The sequence below is a fragment of the Phalangium opilio genome, unplaced genomic scaffold (assembly GCF_054372755.1).
Source record: "Phalangium opilio isolate 3A_F unplaced genomic scaffold, DU_Popi_V2 ptg000073l_1, whole genome shotgun sequence".
NCBI classification, from domain to species: domain Eukaryota; kingdom Metazoa; phylum Arthropoda; class Arachnida; order Opiliones; family Phalangiidae; genus Phalangium; species Phalangium opilio.
The window spans coordinates 1,599,222-1,615,459 of record NW_028324183.1 but is presented as its reverse complement, the minus strand read 5'-3'; positions in this window follow the sequence as shown (position 1 = coordinate 1,615,459).

Genomic DNA, 16,238 nt, shown 5'->3' with positions numbered 1-16,238 from the left:
TTTTAACCACATATTTAGGGGCCGAATTGTAGTTCCGTGGAATTTTTTCAAAGCAGTTAATACGATACAAAAAAAGTTATAACCAATCAAAAAACCATCCTTATACATTGAAGTCGGTATGAGGTCTTATCTAAGAGAGCTATCGCTCTCATAGAATTTAACTCTCTAGTCTCGCCCATCTTCGAGCCTTAAGATCTAAGAGTAACTGTTACGATATAACAGAGGAAAACCCCTATTTAAAGGTCGGTTGACACGAAGTAATAGACCGCTTTCCAAAACTCTGGGGGTAAAATAGTGTCCGGTGTTTGACCACCTTCTTCAGTTAACCTTAATTACCACACTGCATGCCGAAAGCTCCGAATAACTTCTATATAATCTCTAAGAAGTTTATCTACGAATAAATGTTAACACCTTCCACTCATCCTTTAAAAGAAAACTACATCACGCGGCAGTAGAAAATAGAAATACGAAAATATAAAAACAAAACAAAACAAAAATAGTTAAAAAGCGAGGAGAAGAATAAGAAGGGACTTGGAGAAAGAGAGAGTCGATCATATTATTTTTTTCTTTCGGAAAAAAATCACCAGAAAAAAAAATTTGTTGTTCCAAGTTTCAAGCAATTCCACGTTCCTCAATAGCCTCACTCTTTCTCTAGAACATAGCTAGCTGGTTGGCTCTTATAGCGGGAGACTCGAAGCTCCAAAGAGACTTTGCGAATCGAGAGAGAGAGAGAAAGTGTGTGAGAGTGACTGCAGTCCACCACCAGTTTTCCCAAACACTCCGGCCCTAAATTTCGTCCGGAGAAGTCGCACGCTTCAGAAGCTACCTTGAAGATTCAACATCGTCGAACGTTAAAACAGAAAGTGCATTTCAATACGCGTATAGCTCAGCACGTGCGATTACGTGCTTCCAAATTGCGAGAAGAAATTGAAACGATATTATTCAGGAAGCTTTCTTGAGATGTCCTTCAATTGTTGTGTCAATCTTTGAATCTCATATTTCAGGCCAACCACCTCCGTTTCGACAATTGATACGCGACTCTTTTTTTTGGTTCCGCAGTTACCTTAACCGAATCATCCTATAATACAGGGTGATTCTAAAATGGTGGTATAACCGAACTACTGCGGGTTCTATGAGCGATTTTAAGTCGAAAATGTTCTATGGCATTTTGTCATCCAGGCCACCGTTTAAAAGTTATGATAAGGATCATTTACGGATGACCCCTTAAAATTAATTAAATTCGAAAACAAAAGCGCGCCAACATTTAAAAATTTTGTAATGGCACGTGCAGCCTTTTACTGTGCTAAAGTCTCGTGACTACGATCTTCCCAACAATTCTTAAGCCTAATTTCAAATTAGATTTTGAACAGCGCAGACAGTGAACGAAACCAACCCGCTTTTTTAAAAACCAAGTTTTAGAAAACCGCTTTTTGAGCCTAGAACGACTGATGGATAAGAATCCGCGAGAGGTATGCTCGACCACTTCGCCCTCGCCTGGGAAATGCTTTGGTTCATTCCTAGCTTCCTGCATTACTTCTGATTGCCGCGGTTACATTACTGGAACCATATGAGACTGCTGCGCCCGATGGACAGAGAGTAAAAAGCGATTCGAGGGCGCTGGTATGGCCCTCCACTAATTACAGCGCTTAATCAAAAACTAAACTGATAATGGCCACTTGTTGTCAAGGTCGTTGCGATGCTACTTTTACTCTTGGATTCACCACAGAAAAACATTAGCGGGTTATTACGTCCACTCTTCATAAACTTTCCAAATTCATAAACATTTCCAAATTACCGCCAAAGATGAAAGAAAACCACTACAATTTCAACTCTTGGGCGTTTTGCAGCTTTAATATCCTTCCAAATTCCAACTGACTTTACAGTTAGTTGCAATCCGGCCAAGAATGCAAACAAAAGCCAGCGATTCATCAAGTTTTGAGAATCGAATGTGAGAACATCTAGTCAGACTCTCATTCCATGAGGCAAAACACGCTACACCGCCAAAAACTGACATTTAGTTGATTTCTTAATTTGGCTTCTGACTTTACAATTTTTACGTTACATTGCAGTAGAGCCCATGTGTTCCGTAACTTCTTACTCCATTGACGATCAAATTGTTAAAATTAAGTTTTGATCCGCTTTAAACAATTTTGCTTGAAAAGCTTCACTTCTTTTTGCGATTCTCAGAAGAGAGTGGAAATAAAACATTAAACTTTTGTTGATTGTTTGTTAGGTTTTTCTCAATCCGGCAAGAATCTTCCCATTTGGTCCTTTTTTATTAAATTTTCAATGCATTTCCCCATTGGGTTAGGTTTTTCTCAATTCGGCATGAATCTTCCCATTTGAACCCATTTTCAAGCTTACATTGGTGGAGGACTTCTTTATGGAGTTCACGGGTAAGTAAATCGCGCGCGCGATTACTAAACACGTGAGTCCCCTTAAAAAATGTATTCAACCCGCTGGGCCTTTGATTAATTTAATTAATTTTAAGGGGTGATCCGTAAATGATTCTTATCATAACTTTTAAACGGTGGCCTGGATGACAAAATGCCATAGAACATTTTCGACTTAAAATCGCTCATAGAACCCGCAGTAGTTCGGTTATACCACCATTTTAGAATCACCCTGTATTTAAGTTTGGGTTTAAAAAACCATTAAAGGATTTAGAAATTAAAATAAGTACTTTTTCCGAGGGAATTTCCTCCATTTCATTAATTTTTTCTTGCAATTGGGCTTTAACTCTTTCATACTGTTGAAATACAGAAGAGTTCCATTTCCGTAATGTGTCATTGTCTCTCAAGGCATCTTTTAGTTCGTTTGTCAGCCTAAAAATGACCTCATTTGACGAGGATGACGAATCATTGCACTGAGAAAAAAATTAAATTAAAACGTACGTCTTTATCTCCATCAATTACTTTTAAATACTTTTACTTTGCTTAATTGACTTTCGAGTAATGCAACTCTATCTTTAAGATTGGCGTTCTCATCCTCCAGAAATTGACATTGGCGTCTGAGTTGCTCATTTTCTTTCGATAATTGCAAATCAACTACTTCCCCGTCATTTTTTGCCACATTTCGTTCTCCCGCGAAAATGAATAAAACTCTTCCGATTCACTTTCAGCCTCAAGAAAACTGGGAATAAACACTCAATAGTTTTAGATTATAAAGTCTTTGATTGAAATTAGAAAGAATTGATTCAATTAAACCATTTACTCTTGTTGAATATCCATATGCGATCTTTGATTTGTTGATTTCACGCCACTATCGAGATTTGGAGCCAAACGACAGGTAGCGGCCACAACCTTAGTACTACATTCCCTCTGATCTGATATACCATGAGGTGAATCAAATCCCTATTAAAAAACAAAACAAACTAAGCTTCCGAAGACTCTGTAAGTTACCGAAGAACCCCCAAGAATGAAAACTTACCAATCTAGATTGTCCAGCACTTTCAGAACTAGGCAAAGTCACGTGACTGGCCGCTTCATTCCTAATTGGCAAAGAATTATTATCTAATATAGTTTCTTTGAGTTGTTGATCTAACGATAAAGAAGAATTGCTGTCTTCCGATGGTTCAGAAGCGGCACCGTCAGTATTAATAGCCGAGCAAACAAAATGGCGTTTCTGTTATATCGCGCCCGTTGATGACGTGTTTTTTGGCCATGACGTACTGGATGATGAAGATTCATCAACTGGAGGCTAAATGAGCGAAAAAGCGATTAAAAATCGACGTAATAGCGATTAAAAATCGACGTAAAATGTGTAATACCTCATTAATATGTTCAGACAATTCTACAGACGTGTTTCCAACATTGTCCCAGTTGAAAACTTTAATGATAGGTTGACTTTCCGGTAATCTTGATGGACTATTATGAAAATAAACACTCAATAGTTTTAGATTATAAAGTCTTTGATTGAAATTAGAAAGAATTGATTCAATTAAATCATTTACTCTGGTTGAATATCCATATGCGATCTTTGATTGCTTGATTCCACGCTACTATTGAGATTTTGAGCCAAACGACAGGTAGCGGCCACAACCTTAGTACTACATTCCCTCTGATCTGATATGGCATGAGGTGACTCAAATCCCTAATAAAAAACAAAACAAACTAAGCTTCCGAAGACTCTATAAGTTACCGAAGAACCCCCAAGAATGAAAACTTACCAATCTAGATGGTCCAGCACTTTTAGAACTAGGCAAAGTCACGTGACTGGCCGCTTCATTCCTAATTGGCAAAGAATTGTTATCTAAAGAGAGCGTATCGACGCTCTCTTCTTATGCGCAATTTTGTGGAAGGGAAATTTCTTCAGGATAACCTTCGTCAATTCCATCAACATATCTTTTTCGCAATCTCGAACCCTTTTCCCCAAATACTTAGCCAAGGTTTGTTGCAGCGTTTGCATCAATTCTTTACGTAAATACAGCAAGACTCTTGGATCAACTGGTAAAGTTTCCAAGGCATTCACGACTTTTCCGCATAACTGAACTTGCAAAGGCAAAGTGCATTCGTCGAGTAGATGGTTTTGCAAATAGGGAGCTAAGTTTAATATGACTTCTTTCACTTCCTGATCTAACGATAGAGAGGAACTGGTGGCTTCCTGATTTCATTCGGAGGCGGCACCGTCAGTATCAACTGGAGGCTAAATGAGCGAAAAAGCGATTAAAAATCGACGTAAAAGCGATTAAAAATCGACGTAAAAAGTGTAATACCTCATTTATATGTTCAGACAATTCTACAGACGTGTTATCAAGATTGTCCCAGTTGAAAACTTTATTGATAGGTTGACTTTCCGGTAATCTTGATGGAGCAAATATGGATGTTGTTGGGATTTGCGCAGTTTGAGCTTCGTTGCTCAATTCGCCCTAATATTATTAAAAGTTTAAAAAAGGTAATAATTATAACTAAACCGAGTTAATAAGATAACTGAATTTGTTTTACTTACTTTTTTCCGCAAACCTGATGATACATTTATATCTCTGGCCTGCATTAATTCCTTAATTCCGCTAAGTCCTTCCGTGATTGATTATTAACAGGTGTACTAATAATATATTGTAACTGTTGGAGTAGATTACTCCACATCTCGAGTTGTTCTTTGCAGCTCGGAATTAAGGAAGCCACTTCCGTATAAATTGCATCTTTTGAAGATTCCAAATTCTTCGGTTGACGAGTTTTTCCACATTCCCTGAAAAATTAACAACAAAAACAACAACAAATTTTAAATTTTCCCAAAATTCAAACTACCCAAATTCTTAGTCAGTTTCCTTACATTGGTCTGGAAGTTATTGATATTTCCGGCATTGCAGAAGCAGAGTGTTGCAAACTTCTATTACTATGTTCCTGGTTAAAATTAGGTCTTTCGGGACATGGTGTAGCGCCACTATTATTAGCTTGCTGGGAAGCGCTAGGAGTTGAACTAAAACTGTGAAAAAGTAACTTTAAACTGTTATAACGGGACATGAAGACCAGACAAAAACAACAAAAATTCTTTTAATTACATTCCAGTACTAATTGGTATTGATGGTAAGCAATAAGATCCATGAAAATTGGGTATTTCCCGAGCACGTGGAACTCTGGTACTGTCCGAATTTGCGCAAGAGGTGTAGGATGGTCCCATTTGCTTAGTTTGATTAGAGTTTGAAGTTACAGTTGAGCTAGATTCGTTGCTTCTAGCCGTAACTGTTGCAGGAGCTCCGGAACGCAAGTTTTGTCTCAAAGAACTTTCAAAGTCATCTAAGAAATTGTTGGCTCTTAAACCAGGAGGAACCTGAAATGAAATAACTTATTCATTAATTAATATAATTGATACCGCTGGTTGAATTTGCTTAAAACTATTAAAAGGGTTAATTAATTGTCATTCAATGATTTGGAACGGACCTGATTGTTCAGAGTTTCAGTGGCTCCTCGTTCGTCTTGGGCCGCAGTGGGAGTGACTTGGGGTGGAACAAAAACCCCTCCGCCGCTGTTCGAAGGGTAAGAAGGTATTGGGGGAGCCTCGCTAGGGTGCGGTGCGGGATTGAAACCGGAAGGCCCCGGAGCAGCCATGTTGGACGGCTGCAAGGTCGGACAAGGATTAAGCCAGGGTGTCATGCACCAAGGACGGAAGTTGAACCGTTGCCTACGTTAATCAAGGCCTTGCGCGGTACTTTCGAAAGGGCCGCCTTTTAAGAAACGCGACTTCTTATTTTTCTCTCTATTTTACCACGAGATGGCATTGATAGCTAGACCGAAACGCGCGCGAAAATGAGTATTTAAAATTCCAAGCGCGAAAAAATAAACATCTAAAATTCCAAGCACGAGAAAATGAACATTTGAAATTCCTTAAGTCCAGCTAATAGCGCTCTCGGGTGAGAGAATTTGGCAACTTAAATTGCCAAACGAAAAATAAAAATCGGCGCCGCGCACAGGCCTTGATTAACGTAGGCAACGGTTGAATTCATCGTTGGGAGATGAATGAGGCATTGCTTCCGATTCTGAACTCTGATAAGAGAGGATACAACGAACAAGCGATCATAAAAAGCAATAGGGGAATTTGTCAAAACAAATCGTTCTGACACCTCGTGCAGCGTTAGCTGCATTGTTAAACAATTCGCTGGGTTTAATATAAGACCAAACGGAATCAATGTAAAGGTAATCTAACTAAAAAATTACATCAACATCCTTATAACGAAAGTAAGAAGAATATTCGAAAAATTCTCTTTCCAATGGTACCAGCTACTTAAGTTCGAACCAACTAACACCTACCGGTCCGCTAAAAAGGGCGCCCGCCGGGCGGATCCACTCAAATTGGTGGTTTGAAATCTTAATCGGCTTAAAGCAAAAATTTTCTACTTTTAGTCCATTGTTGACTTCTTCAACTGCAAAATAAAGATCAATTATTAGAAATTTCGATTAAATCCCAGCTTTAAATATAAACTTACGGTGTTTTGCAACCTGGCGCCTTGACCGCTATAACAAAAAGCAAAACTTAATCCCTCTTTTATTGACGAGGTAAAATGACTATTCAAGGCCGAGTTCCAAAACGCAAGCAAACTGAGTCGATACCTAGGAAGATAGAGGTCAAAACACCTCCACACTCCTAGTGAACAAATATTACTATAAAATATCATAAAATCCTGATCCTAACATTTCCGAGTAAAGTATACTCGAATAAAGCTTGACTGTTTCATATATTTTCTAATTAACATACATTTTAAGTGACATTTTAACCAAAAAAGGAATTACATGTACCGTAACACATGATTTCTTACTAGCCTTGTCACCAACCTTTCTCTCCAGAGCTTCTTTTATTTATACGTAAACACGTTCAAACGTGTCTAAAGGGCTTTGGGGGGCGTGGCAGTGTCACTAGATTCCTTGCATTGCTATCAATGTAATTTATTTTTCTTTAATTGGACCACCCACCAGGTTTTATGATATTAAAAGGTAGTGAACCTTTATCCCCATCTATTTTTTATTTATACGTAACCACGCTAAGCCGCGATGGCTTTGGGGGGAGGGGGTCGAACCATTTGTATTGAATCGATGGAATTTATATTTAGAGTTATTTATAACACACACAAATGTGTTATGTCCAAGTTTATGTCATTGAGGGGGGCGGCGACACATCCTTCAATGGGGTTCAAACATTTAATTGTTTCCAGGTGTTTACCCCGAGGGCATTATCAGGACAGGTCTCAACAAGTTATGTTTTTGTAACGTTAACAGAAAGGCAATATATCATTAAACCGAAGCATTAACCTATTGCGTACTATATTTATCAAAATTATCGGCAACGTAATCAAAAATTTGTGGAAAACATAAAACGGTAATGAAAGAAGCATCATTCACAACGCATTTCGTGTTAGAAGTAAAAAACAATCGAAACGTTTTTGATCATTTGGGTTACAATTGACCGACACGAAATTGACCATTTAAATTTCCTAAAACCCCATAGGAATACATGGGGAAATGAATAATCCACCGAAACGAAAACAGTCATGTACATTGCATTTTAGCAACACGAAACGAGTCATTTGTAAAACATTTCAAATGATTAAAAACGTTTCGATAAATTTTAGCTAAATTTATAAAAAATACTCTGTTTCACCAAAAACACTTTTGATTTAGCAAAATTTCACCAATTTTTTTCTATTTAAATAAAAATTTATTACCTCTTGACCCCCCCTTCTCTTCGCAGAAACTATATACTATAACAAAGACTAAGCTAAGTAACCAAAATATTTCCAGGGAAACGTCAATCAATTCGAGCACGAGTATTAAAATACCAAAGTATATATTTACAATGCCGAATAATTTACATAGTTTCACACTAGAATTTCACTGCTATTTACACTGTTCTAGGGAAAAACACAGATTCTAACTAACACCTTTAGAAAAGACATACATCCCTATATACTAAAACAGAATATAGGACCAGCGAAAAGTTCAAAGTACAACACAGAGTGTCATTTAGCTAATGTCAGTGCATGAATCGTGGATTTCTAGCAATAGAAGGAAATATTATACGCAACATTTTTCTAACGTATAAAAAATGCTTATTTGGGTTTCCTAAATTCCCCAAAGAATTGCATACAAAAAACTGACTTCAGTTAATTCAACTCACTTTGTTTCTTTAGTTGCCTTAAAATGACGAAACGAGTCATTTGAAAAACAGTTCACATGACTAAAAACGTTGCGATGATTTTCGCAACATTTATCAAAATGATTCGATGAAAAGCATATTTTCATTTATTTCAGAATCATTAATTTCAATACATAACTAGATGGTGTTGCAGACTTCAGGAATTTAATTTTCTATACCTCAAAACTAGCTTTACTCTTAGCGTTGCAATTTATTTATTTAATAAGGCTCGAGGAAAAGGGTCGTGAAGCCGCCAGGGCTTGGGTACAACCCCCCCCCCCTCCATGGCCACAAGAGTCTAGATACAATACGAGAGTATACACAAACGGGGAATATTACAAATAGAAACATACAAATGAACTAACAAAAGAGAGAAATCTTACGAAATGGTTAAATTTAAACATTCTGTTACGTCAGTAAAAATGTTCCTTAATAATACATTTGAATATAATGAAAAATACTGGTTTTTACAGCAATAGTTGCAAAATTTGACGCCTGCTTTGACTATATTTAATATTGAATATGATAACACTAGTGTTAGGGTCGCTTATTCTTGAGATGTTCAGACTTTAAGGTGGTGCTTCCCTCGATTGTTGTCTGATGCTTATAGATTTTTTTTAGTTACATTGGAATTTATTGTCCTTTCTTTAATTTAACCACCCACTTGGTTTTATGACATTAAAAGGGGGAAGAGGTCGAACTTGATCCATAACAAGAGGATTTATCCCCATCCGTTTTTATTTTTACTATAAAGACGTGTCTTAATGGGTTTAGGGGCATGGCCGAACCATTTGTATTGTTATGAATGGAATTTATTTTGTGATTTATTGCTTTGTTAGTTGGTGACTCTTTCTACCACGAGACATTTGATTCTAGGTGTTTGCCCCGAAGCCATTATCCTGACAAGTTTAAAAGGCCTTTTTGATGCGTTAATCGAAACCATGAAAATATATGAGTATTTTTCCAGAACTATAGACTAGGAGACTAATTTCGTTCTTTTTTAAAGGAAATAGCGCTCTTTGATCATCTTTAACGTATCAAATAATATAACAATTAAAGCTATCCTAAATACCCCCATTTTACCTTCAATCTGTCAGCTAAATCAAAAACTTTCAGTGCTTACATCTCAAGTAAACGCTGTATCAATCTAGGATTAATCAAAACATTTGTTAAAAAACAGTACATTTTTAACCTTTCTATCTCAAACCATACAATATATTGTGATTTTTCCGCTCGATGAAGTCTCTTAAACCGATCTTAAATAGTTGGGGGTTCAACATTGTTAACAAGTTGGGTAGATATTTACGCCTATACAGAACTTTGACGAGATTAAGAATACTTTGGTAGAAAAATCATGCTCAAATCCTTTTGTTTCTCACAAAGTCTCTGATTTTTTAGTGGGATTAACAGGTTTATTTAATTAGGGCTTACAAATAAACGTTAGAAGACGAAACTTTGTGTGCCGTTTTTATTACAGAATGATGAACTATACATCCACATGATACGAGTTAATAGGCGCTAATATTTTTAAAATTCGGTGTTCCAAAGTCTTAACCCCTTTTCAGACAGATCCATATTTTTATTTTGGAGCACTAGAATTCTTTGTCCATATAGGACCTAAGTGCTTTGGGTTTAGCTTCCTTTATTTACAAGCCTTTCACAATCAATTGTGTCCCTTTTAAAGGTACTACAGTCAATCGCTATATTAGTAAGTAGCGAAAATTATCATTAATCACAAATAAGCCTAATCAATCTCAATTATTATACACATTTACATCTTTGGAGCTTTTTTATTCGAGTTTTATGCAGTATATACACATAGGTGGAGAAAGGTCTTTAGTTCTAATCCTGCAAAATACGCATAATGTTAGCTATTCGACTTGTTTTGAGAATTTCATTCCGTTGATAAACCTTTTCATAACGAATACTAGTTCAGTTGGCATTGTCTATTCTTTAAAAGTTTCGAAAGTTTGGCCTCTTAAGGAGTTAAATATGTTATATTTTAAGTGTCTAGTTGCTACCGGGTTGATGAAATATTTTATTACCTATTCCGTAAACACGTTCATGCAAGGGCTTTAGGAGGTGGTTGACCAGTGCTATTGCATTGTTATCATTGGAATTTATTTTGTGATTCATTGCTTTTTTTAATTGAATAGGCCTACTTCTCTCCTACACAATCATAGTGTGATTCATGACCGTGAGAAACTATCTGGTCATAGGTTAACTTAACGTAGAGTTAAAAGTAACTTTTTGAAAAGTGTACAATGGTTTTTATGACCTTTAGGGAAATTCGGAACCATATTATTTAACAGACGTGAAGATGACAAAGGATATTGTCAGATTTGAGAATCTCTAGAAACGCTTTACGCACCCTGTTATTTAATTGATTTATTACAAGTATTGTCCCTTATTTGCGGTGTTTATACCAAAATTCTATTCATAGGCCACTCTTTTGTTGACAACTTTTTTGACATAAAAAAATCCATCGTTATTTTGTTATAAAATGGGTAAACTATTAACAGGCATGGGTCCGAAATGCATTGTGTGAAAACATCTGGTGACTGATAGGATCAGGTAATAAAGGCTATTGCTAAATGATTGAGGAATGTGGGCGTGTCTATTAATAAATTTCGTTAGCTCAAGGTAGCATTTTTTTGAAAAATGTACAATGGTTTTTATGACCTGTTAGAAAAATTCGGAACGTTATTATTTAACAGACGTGAAGATAACAAAGGATATTGTCACAATTGAGAATCACAAGAAAATTTTTACACACCATGTTTTTCATTTATTACCCCAATAAAATTGTCCCTTATTTTCTGTGTTTGTAACAAAATTCTATTTATAGGCCACTCTTTTGTTGACAATTTATTTGACATAAAGCAAATCCAACATTCTTTTGTTATAAAATCGGTAAACTATTAACAGACATGGGTCCGAAATGCATTGTGAGAAAACATCTGGTGACTGAGGAGGCAATAAATCAGGCTATTGTTAAATTATTGAGGAATGTGGGCTTGTCTATTAAGAAATTTAGTATAAAAGCGGCTTAGGAAATGATCAAAATACGCAGTCGATCTTCAAACACCGAAAGTTAAACATGGATCCTGAAACTCTCCGTACAACGTTGAACGAACTGACTATAAATAGACCCTGGCCGTTACGTTTAATTTACGAGTTTTATTTCTTCCTATGCGCCTGTCTGAGAATAGATCCGTTGTACGGACCTCAGACTCTACCACAACTCGTAGTACAAGGTGACTTGAATGTCATTCAAGCTTGCCTCGACTTACTTGAGTATATGAAAACAGTTGCACGAGTACCAGAGGACTGTACTACCATAGAAGAATTGGAAAACTTAAGGAATCTAATTCCTGGTCCCTTAAGAACTGAATATGTAGATCGCCTGACGAAACGACAAGAAGAAATTGAGCGTGATATACGGGAAGAGGAAGCCCAGATCGGCGACTTCAACAGCTCGCAATATGACAAAGAGATAGCCGAGTTTTTAGACGGAAAAGATCAAGGACCACCCGTAGAGGAGACACTATCGCGGGAGCACGTATCTGAAGAGGCGATTTCTGACGATGATATCGACGTACAATGGGGAGGAGGAGAAACGGACCAGCCCACACCTATTGACAACCTACCTTCTTGCGAGATAATAGGTCAAAGTGAGAGATTTTACGAACATTTTAACATGTATGGTAGGGAGGTAATTCTCAGAGTTACTAACGACCCTGTCGCTAGTGTATGTACCTTGACGAAATGCGTTCTTAGTAAGTACAGGCCTACAGATTACGTCCAAATTACTTTAAAGAGTGCGGCGAATATTTGTGGGTCCGAGCTAGAATTATCTTTTAGAAGAGCAGATCAAGTCGACCCCAATATTCTTTTTGACCAGCTTAGTGTTATGTTATATGATGACGAAATGGAAGCATTTTTCCTGGGTCATGTTAAAATTATTTTTAGCATTGTACGATTGCCCGAGGGCAAGACTCTCACGTTACCTCGAGGGATTAAACCTTTTAATCTATTCTGTCAAGATAGACGTGGTATTGTACGCATAGTCAATTCAGATTATCTCTGTTTAGCCCGATCTCTTTTTGTGGCTATAGCGCATAGAGCTCATGCTAATGATACAACCGAAGACAAGACTCTAAAGACACATTACAAATCAATATCTAAATCTAGAGATGAGAACAAAATGCAGAAAGAAGCTGCTTTAGAACTATGTCTTAAGAAAGGAGTAAGGGCTAGTGAGTTTGGGACTGCCGAATCGTTTCAAAAGTTCAAAATTTATTTAAATCAATATTCGATTTTCGCCTACTAATTCGAAAATAGCGTTTTTATCTTAATTTTAGGTGAAAACGATCCCGATGATACCAGGCCCCGCCTCTATTTACTAAATGAAAATAACCATTATAACGTTAATACGAAATTAAGACCACTTTTCAATCACGACCGATTCTGTGAAAAATGTCTCGTACCTTATTGGCGATTACAATCACATAAATGTAACGACTTTTGTTTTAGTTGCATGAGACCCACTATCTGCCAAGGCCCCAAGATAGCTTGCGACCATTGTTTACGAAACTTCTTGGGCAATAACTGTTCTGAAAGTCATTTAGCAACTTCAAGCAGAAAAAAGTCCCTATGTGAGCGTCTTTTTCACTGTAAAGACTGTTTGAAAACTTGATTTTTCTCGAAGGGCCGAATATCATACGTGTGAGGAGATATATTGTCAGGTCTGTAAGAAATATCAGCCCAGCAACCACTTGTGTTATATCCAGGTTATCAAAGATAAACCCCAGATAGTGCCCTCTGTTAAGAAACCTAGACCTAATCAGCCAAACAATATGTACATTTTCTTTGACGTAGAATGTATACAAACGAAGGTATGTCAGGAAAAGTTGGGAGCCTACGAACACCAGGCTATCCTGTTAGTCAGTATAACCGTTTGCGAAAATTGTATAGACGAGACATTCCTAGACTTTAGTTGCACCATGTGCGGGAAATTCGGGCCTCGTAAACAACATTTCTCGGGTGGGAATCCTATAGGTATATTTTTAGATTATTTAATGCAATTGCATGCCGTTAAGAACGTCATCATACTGTCACATTTTGGAAGTAATTATGATAACCAGCTGCTAATTAGAGAAATCATTAATAGAGATGAGAAATTAGTTCCGTCTTTGAAAATTAACGGAACTCGAATTTTAGAAATGAAATTGTTTAACTTGTTATTTCTGGATTCTTATAATTTCATTCCTGTAGCTTTAGCTAAATTTCCCGCAACCTTCGGTATACCCAACGCCGCCAAGGGTATTTTCCACATTTTTTGTTCAATGTAATAGAAAATAAATTTGATGTAAATAGACAGGATGAAACTAACTATGTTATAGAAACTAATCTCCCCCCTATCGAAGCTTATGGTTGTCAATATTTTACAAGGAACAAATTAGATACCTTCTTAAAATGGCATAGCTCCGAAGATAGTAAAGTAAAGGTTTCGACTTCTTGAAGGAACTCAATTATTATTGTGAGAACGACACGGTTTTACTATTCCTAGGATGTTTAACTTTTCGTGCACTACTCTTTAAAGTAACGGGTGTAGATCCATTTAATTGCGGCGCAATTACTCTTCCCGGCGTGTGCTCTCACGTGTTTCGCCGAAATTATCTTAAACCCGATACTATAGGCATTATACCGGCTTATTATTATAGACTTAGCGAAAATCAGTCGATAGGGGCTATAGAATGGTTAGAGTGGACAGCACACAAACGAAACATATCTATCCAATCTTCCTTTAGGGGGAAAGAAACCAGAATACAAAAACTCAAAGTAGACGGATTTTGTGAAATAAACCGAGAAATATTCGAGTACTGGGGGTGTTTCTATCACGGGTGTAAAATACACTTTCCTCTAAACAGAAACAAGGCTTTGCACGGAGACCCTGCACAGACTTTGAATTCTAGATATATTAGAAGCATGAACATGTTAGCCAAATTTGAATCCCTCAATTATAAAGTAAATGTCAAATGGGAGTGTGAATGGCAGAAAGAAAAAGCCAATAAGCCCGAAATAATAGAGTTTTTAAACCATAATGATATTATGCCTAAAATAGTAAAAAGATTAGACCCCCGAGATGCATTCTTCGGGGGAAATGTTGCGCAACAAAACTCTACCATAAAACAACAGGATCGGAGCGTATTCATTACGTGGATTTCACAAGTTTATACCCTTTTTTTAACAAAACCACTAAGATACCTATAGGCCATCCTGAAATAATATTAGATGATTTTCCTGACATATTTTCGTTTGATGGACTTCTTAAATGCGACGTCTTACCGGCCCAAAACCTCATTCATCCAGCTTTGCCTGTTCGTATTAACAGAAAACTAACATTTCCATTATGTTACACCTGCTGCAAAACCCAATTTCAAGATGATTGCGAACACATTCCTGAACAGAGAGAATTGAGAGGTACATGGGTAGTCGACGAGTTACGTCATGCAGTAGAGAATGGTTACACAATCACACGAATGTACGAGGCGTGGTCATACAAAGTGACGCAATACCAAGGAGGACTGTTCAAAGATTATGTTAATACCTTTTTAGAGTATAAAGCCCAAGCTAGTGGCTTCCCGGCAGATTGTCAGACTCAAGAAGATAAAGAGAACTATATCAGGGATAGATAGACTTTTTTAAGACGGAATTCCCAACGGTTAATATTTACTTCAGTCCGACTCATAGACGAGTACATAGCCCCTTCCTTCAACACGTAACCAAAAAATTAAATTTTCTTATTGGCTCACTAAAACTACGTATTGGTGACGTTGCTGACAAGGAGGGCCAATAATACGTAATTCCTGTTTACATCTGTCGCTATGACTACGACCCCTCTTGCGTTGTACCAGAGCCCACTCGATCCGCGCTCCCGGACGCTGCGCTGCTCGCGCTATATAGCGCGAGCAGCTTACGTCGTGATGCGCGTGATCGAGTGGGCTATGGTTGTACAGAAAAGCATCTTTACAGGGGTTCAAAATGAAGCTGTCTAAAAGCAAGGGCACGGAAATTATTCGGGAATTGTTTTTAATAGCAATTAAGAGGTAGGGAATTTATTGCCGGTGTTTTGGATTTGGAGTACATCTGTAAAGGGTGAAAAGTGTTCGCTAATTCTTTCTAAAGCCAATCATGTCTACTATCCTCATAATTTTGTAAGCGAATTTGATGAAGTTAACCAAGGCTTAGTGAATGGCCAGGAGTTTTGTGAGCTTAGTGTTTTGTTAAAACCTGTTCGTGTTGTAATATCTATGAAGGCTTTTAAAGCATCACTACAACTTCATCAAAGAGAAATAAATCGTATTTCAAAATGTGTTTTGATTTCAAGCCCTATGTCTTGTGTTACTTCCATTTTTAAACAATGTTCTTTCAAAAATTACAATCGGAGCCCAATCCATTCCAACTTGGCAGACGACGTTTATTTGACCCGGATATACATACAACGCCATAATGAAAATAAGACCCGCCTCTTCTTTCATACCCCCCCCCGTCACGGGTAAGGGGGTCGTGGACTAGGACGCGCACCCGAATAACCCTGTTACCCATTC